We start from the raw sequence: 7,316 nt of genomic DNA, 5'->3' as shown, positions 1-7,316 counted from the left end.
TATTATTATTATTATTATAGTAACACTTTTTTTTTTCTTCTTTTGTTTCTTCCTTCCTGGACGTCCACACGCATCCTTGTTTTTTTTTCTTTTAAACCCTCTACTACATGACACACATCTACATTATTATTATTTTTTTTCTCTTCACCGTTCCAGAAAATCACTCTACTCTTATTTTATTTATTTATTATTTTTTTTCTAGATTTATTCATTTGAGTAATCAAAAGCTATTGATCTCCATTAATAAATCAAACTATGTTCATGAATTTTTAATCTTTTTGACCTATAAATTAATTAAATGAACTCTAATCAAAATTGAGATATTCCAAAGAATATCTAAAGTGTTCAAAACTAATTAACAAATATAAAATATTAATTTAAGGATTAGAAATCTTACTTGAAAAATTGATCTTCAAACCCTAAACCTCCTAATCGTTAGCCCTATGCTCTCTGATCTTTTTGATCTCTGTGTAAAAGGGTTTTCTGAATAGAGAAGGTAGGAAAAATCTAATTTATATCTAGGGGTTTTTAAATTGAAAAGAGCTTTTTACCCTTATTAAATTACTTTAATTAATTAATAATTTATAAATTACGATTTTACCCCTAAATTGGGTTTGGGGCATTACATCCTCCCCTCCTTAACAGAAATTTAGTCTTCTAAACTTGACATACATGAGTCTTGAAATAAATGAAAATGTTTTTCTCTTATCTTTTCATCTACTTCCTAAGTGACCTCTCGAATACTAAGACTGTTTCACTAGACCTTTATCAACCAGACAATAATAGAACATAGTATTTTTTCCATCTTGCACCACATAGGCATAAAACCCTTAACAACCTTTCCTAAGCAAGGAACTAGCCCATAAAGCCAATATCTTACACAATGGTCTAACCACATGATTTCCCTTAAAAATAAACTTATATTGGTCAAGAATATGGAAATCACCCTTTTACCAAAATAATTAATAAAGATATAGAAGGAAACTAACCAATCCATCTCCAAAATCACATCAAAATCCTAAAGGTCAAGAAGTACTAAGTCAACTAACATCTTCATCAAAAGACAACCTCCAAACATTATACTATCAACAATAGAATGTCCCATAGGAATAGCAACAATCAAATCAAAGTTTAGGTTACCAACAAGCATATCCAACAAACCAACAAAATTTATTGAAACAAAGAGTGTGTTGATTTTAGGTCAATCAAGGCTCTAGCAATAAAGTGTAAATTCGAATAGTACCTGTCGCCACATCAAAAGTGGCTTGAGCATCATGATGAGTTGATTACTACTCAAAAAGAGCATATTTTAGATAATAATTCTCATGAGTTTCACATCTTTTGAGTAGTAATTATACCTAAAACACTCAATTAACATGTTTTTGCCCTTGCAAGAGTTACTAACAAGTTTTATGAAGTTTTGGAGTCATTTCAAGGAATGATTTTGATAAATTGGTGACAAAGGAGATGAATCAAATTGAAGAAAACAAATAAAGTTGATGATGATCCAAATGCATAATGAAAGAAGCAATGCAATCGGTTTGGATTGGGATTTGGAGCTTAATTGAAAGTGGTGGAGATGGATTAAAAATGAAGAAATGGGAGAAATTGCAAGGAGGAGTCAAAAAAGCATGTTTTTCAATTTCGCATGACCATGCTAAATTTTCGCATAGTCATGCGAAATGAAACAGAATAGGCTTGGCTGCAGCATATAAGGGAAATGTGAAAAGTGATTTCGCATGACCATGCGAAATTTTTGCATAGTCATGCGATACACTCCAGTAAGACGAAAATGCAGTTGATGGATTTTCTACTTCGCATCATCATGCGAAATTGCTAGGGGCTCGTGCCAAAATGTATTTTCTCCAGATTCCTTGATGAAGAAGCCTCCAGAAGACCTCTTAGATGATGCCAAGTGTCCACTTGACCTTGGCCTATAAATAGAAACGTGATTGACTCATTTGAGGACTTTTGATACATTTTCTAATTGTAGAACTTTTCATACTTCTTCTTTCGATATAATTCTCTACTTTCCTTCATTTTCTCTCATTTTCTCGGTAGCCAAACATGTCTTGTGAGATCAAATCTCCAAGTATGAGTGGCTAAATCTCGTTTTTCTCTGAGGAGGGAGAATCTAGAGGCAAGATCTATGGTGAATTAGAGAATTAAGCTTGAATTACAAAGGTAATTTGATCCAATTGATTGATTAATTGAAATTTGGGGATTTTTCTCTTCAAATTGTCTTGGATGATTACTACAATGCAAGCTAGGTAGATTCATCAAATTCTTAATGCTAGATTTGATGAGATTGAATAGTTGCATTGTGTGAATCATCGGAAGATAATTTAAGATGAAGTGAATATATGATTTGAATTGATCTCTTGGATTAGATTACCTAATTTGAAGAGAAATTAGATCTAGATTTAAAGCTAAATCAAAAATCGGTTTAGATGAAAATTTAGGTTTTCAATCTAACTTGATGAAAATTAGATCTCAACACCTATTCACCATGGAAATTGCTTTCTAGAAAATCCTAACTCCGAGAATCTCACATCTTATTAATTTTCTTCTCTTTTACACTTCATTTTCATTTCAATTTGAATACATTGCTATCTTGAGATTTTATCATGCAATTTCAAGTAAATTTCACTTGATCACCATCATTTCTTATCATCTCGTTCAAGCCTTAATTACCAAGAATAATCCATCCTTGTGGACGATACCTAAAAACTACTATACTACTGTAGTTTGTACTAAAACCACTTTTTGATCGGGTACAAATTGCTATAGAATAGTGAATTAGGTTATAAATTTTGTTTCGATCCAATAAACGACAAAAATCCGAGCGATCATGAGTCATAGCAAACATCCGCCCTTGGATTCTAGGTTTTTGTTTATCCTCCTTATTTTCCTCTTTAGGCTTCCCAATTATAAACTTCTTATTCTCTGGACAATCCCGAATCATATGTCCATGCTTCCCACAACCAAAGCAAGCTCCAGACTCTTTATAGCAAGGTTTACCCCAATGTTTTTTACCACAAATAGAACAAGTCACATCTAAATTTTGCACTACTTCCCCTTTTATTTGACTCTCAATGGAAACAAACCTTTTTTGGTGCTTGGTTATCATGGGCATTATCACTCCTACTCCTCTTCCTTTGTTGCTCTCTATACTACTGAAGCTTTTTATTATCCTTTTCCATTATTAGGGCTCTATCTACAACCTTTGAATAGACACTAAGCTTCAAAATAAATATTTTGTTATTCAGATAAAACTTCAATCCATCTTGAAACTTTAATGCCTTTTCTTCCTCTTTATCAATCAATTGTGGAGCAAAACGTCAACTCTATAAATTTAGTTTCATACTGGGCCACCATTATATCCCCTTGTTCCAAATGAACAAACTCTCCTACTTTTTGTCGTCTAACACCGTCGAGGAAGTAGTTTTTGTAAAATGCCACCTTAAACTGTCTCCAAACTATAAGTCTCTGATTCTCTAAAAGCCTTTTGGTCATATGCCACCAATAATTTGCTTTTTTATCTAACATAAATGTTGCATAAGAGGTTTTTTGCTCCTCAGAGCAATCTATAACATCAAAGAATGTCTCTGTCTTAAGAATCCAAGCTTTTACTTTCGTTGGGTCTGAACTGCCAGAAAAGTAAGGAGGACCTAACTTCTTAAAGTCATCAAATGAGCTACCCTTAAAAGATGAGGGTTGTCCAAGATCTTGAGTCTCAATAGCTCTAGCCTGACGCTCAACCAAACCAGCTAAAGTCTCAAGATACCTATAAAGTCCTTCTGCATTCATGGGAGGCAAACCCTTAAGTGGAGGAGGTACATCATTATTAGCCTTACTGTTTTGGGAAGATGTTGGTGTTCTTGGTGTCATGCTATCCTATGAAGCATTAGGTATAACTAAATTAGTCACTAGAAAACCAATTAGACAAATTAGATTCATAAGGAAGAATAGGAATTTATAGAAGATGAAACTAAAACTTAAACTAATGCGTCACTCATTTATCCCCAAAGTAAACTAAAACAAGTTCCCAACAAGATCATAACCTAGTGCACTGATACCACTCTATCACGCCCCAAAACCCAACCCACTCCAAGGGCATGACGGTTATTTTACACCTCAAGCCCAAAGTCTCAAAGTAGAAACGACACAAACATTCGTATTGTAACTGAAAATTTACCAATTACCAAATTCCTATTTAGAGTAGTAAGACAAAATTATAAAATCTCCAAGTATCAACTTTAGAAAAAAACTAATACATCAACCAAAGTGTTATTGTCCAAATAACTCCAAACTTAAAATAATTCAAAGGAAAATTAAGTTTTAACATCTAAACAATGTCCAACATAAAGAGAGTTTAAACAAATGTCATAATAAAGCCAAATTTCCCTCCTAATGGTCACTCGCTCGAACTGAGGTTACCTAAAAGATTATCAACAAAGGGGGATGAGCTCAAAGCTCAATAAGGAACCTTAATACAGTTTCATGGATTAAACATTTTCAATCATGCTTGCAAATAGGAGATATAACATATACTTATTTTCACAAAAACTTTTGAGTTCAAAATACAATACATTCAAACTTTTCAACAAAACTTTCTCATATCCTTTTCAAAACAATTTCTCATCAAAACCAAATCGAATACATTCAAAATATCTTTACTCTGGTTATCATATGACAAATGGTGCCCAATTAGGTGGGACTTCATAATTGAGTAACTAGTTTCAAATTTGTTTCATTTAAGGTGAACAAAACCAAATGTCAACAATTATAACCCATTAACTAGGGTCATAAGGTCAACTATTATAACCCATTGACTAGGGTCATATAATATCAACTATTATAACCCGTTGATTAGAGCCGAATATGTCAACAATTATAACCCGTTGACTAGGGCCATAGAAATGTTAACAATTCTAACCCATTGACTAGGGCCATAGGAACCAAAGTCAAATACTTTATTTCATTAATTCAAACTTGCAAAACAAAATATCATATCTCCAAAAATTTTCATTTTTCATAAATAAAGAAGATTCTCAAATATACTTTTCATACAAAACACATATTTGATCCATGCGAAAAGATAAAAATAATATTTTTACACATTTCAAAATACAATATAAAAAGGAAATTATTTTATTTTACTGCATTAATTTCCCTTACCTTGAAGAAGCGCTTAAAAAGTTGAAGTATTTAGCTTGACAAATTTGCTCATCACCTAACATAATATCATACACAATTATCCAAAGGTAAAAATTTGACAATCCTAAAAACATTTTATTTAGTATTAAGGATCCTAATTAATTTCTCATGCTAATATTATTACTACCCAATATTATTTTCAACTTACTAAACAATAATAAATTAATTTACTGAGTTTCCAAATTATTGTAAAATTCATTTTCTTTCCTAATCTTACCCTCACTATTTATTTCTTTATATACTTAAATTAAATTAAAACCCATACAAGAAACTATTATTATTATTATTATTATTATTATTATTGTTCCCATAATCCAACTGTCACTTAACCACAACACCATTACTCCAAACCACCAACTACACCCATTATTATTATAATAATAATAACACTTTTTTTTTTCTTCTTTTGTTTCTTTCTTCTTGGACATCCACACGCATCCTTGTTTTTTTTTCTTTTTTCTTTTAAACCCTTTGCTACACGACACACATCTACATTATTATTTTTTCTCTTCACTGTTCTAGAAAATGATGCTACTCTTATTTATTTATTTATTATTTTTTTCTAGATTTATTCATTTGAGTAATCAAAATCTATCGATCTTCATTAATAAATCAAACTATGTTTATAAATTTTTAATCTTTTTGACCTATAAATTAATTAAATGAACTCTAATCAAAATTGAGATATTCCAAAGAATATCTAAAGTGTTCAAAACTAATTAATGAATATAAAATATTAATTTAAGGATTAAAAATCTTACTTAAAAAATTGATCTTTAAACCCTAAACCTCCAAATCGTCAGCCATATGCTCTCTGATATTTCTGATCTCTGTGTAAAAGGGTTTTCTGAATAGAGAAGGTAGGAAAAAACTAATTTATATCTAGGAGTTTTTAATACAAAAAGACCTTTTTACCTCATTAAATTACTTTAATTAATTAATAATTTCTAAATTATGATTTTACCCCTAAATTGGGTTTGGGGCATTACAAAAGTACTAAGGTATGAAAATTATAGCCTAAAGAGCACAACTAAAGTATTAAGGTATGAAAAATATAACCCAAAAATAGAGAATGTGACTAGGATACACAAAATATGATAAAGGTACAGAGAATGTGAGTAAGATATAAAAAAAATGTAACTAAATATTAAGCTACAAAAAATATGACCAATATGTGCACAAAAAATATGCCTTACATGCAAAACAATATATAATCGAAGTGTAAAAGATGTAAGATACAAAGAAGGTGACAATGTGTGAGGTATGAAATTAGTGATTTGAATACAAAAAGTGTGATTAGGGTTCAAAAAATATAACCGAAGTATAACAAATAAAATAATATGTATAAATTTAAAAAAAGAATGTTATCACTCAATAAAATAATTTTCTTAACATATAAATATAGATTTTTTTTTATAAAAAAAAAAAAAAAAGAGAGAGAGAGAGAACATTATCTCAAAGCAATGAAACTTTCACCATGCTTCTATTTTTTCTCTCATAAAAATGAAAATTTATTATTCTTCTTATTAAAATAATTCAATAATAGACATAAATTAATTAGTTTTTTTTATGTTTTCTAAAATCTATTAGATTTTGATAAATGTTGGATATAATATTAGTATTAATGCATTATTTTATTTATTAAGCTATAAAATTATGTAAAAAAAATTCTCTTCAAAATAATAATCAATAAGTTAAAAAGGAGTTGTAAATTTTTTATATTTCTGAAATGTTTTCTTCTGACTGTACTTATTTTTTTCTTTGATTTTTTTTTTTTTTTTATCTATTGATATACATGTAATAACAAATCATTTGGCACAATCATGTTGTATGATGGTGCCAAGAACTATATTTGACCTCAACAACAACAATAACAAGTTTTATGGGCTATGAATATCTATTTGAAATAATTGTTACAATGGGATATTTCGGCATGGCCTTTTAATTTGGATTATCATTTTTTTGTCAATTGACGTGAAGATAAGTTTTTCTGGTTGCTAGGTTTGTTTTTTTTTTTCAAACATATGAATCTACTTTTGATTGAAACAAAAGAAATGAAATAGAACTGATATAAAATCAAATCAATACAATCGATT

The sequence above is a fragment of the Vitis vinifera genome, chromosome 14 (assembly GCF_030704535.1).
Source record: "Vitis vinifera cultivar Pinot Noir 40024 chromosome 14, ASM3070453v1".
In the NCBI taxonomy this organism is placed as follows: domain Eukaryota; kingdom Viridiplantae; phylum Streptophyta; class Magnoliopsida; order Vitales; family Vitaceae; genus Vitis; species Vitis vinifera.
Note: the sequence above shows the minus strand (reverse complement) of the source record.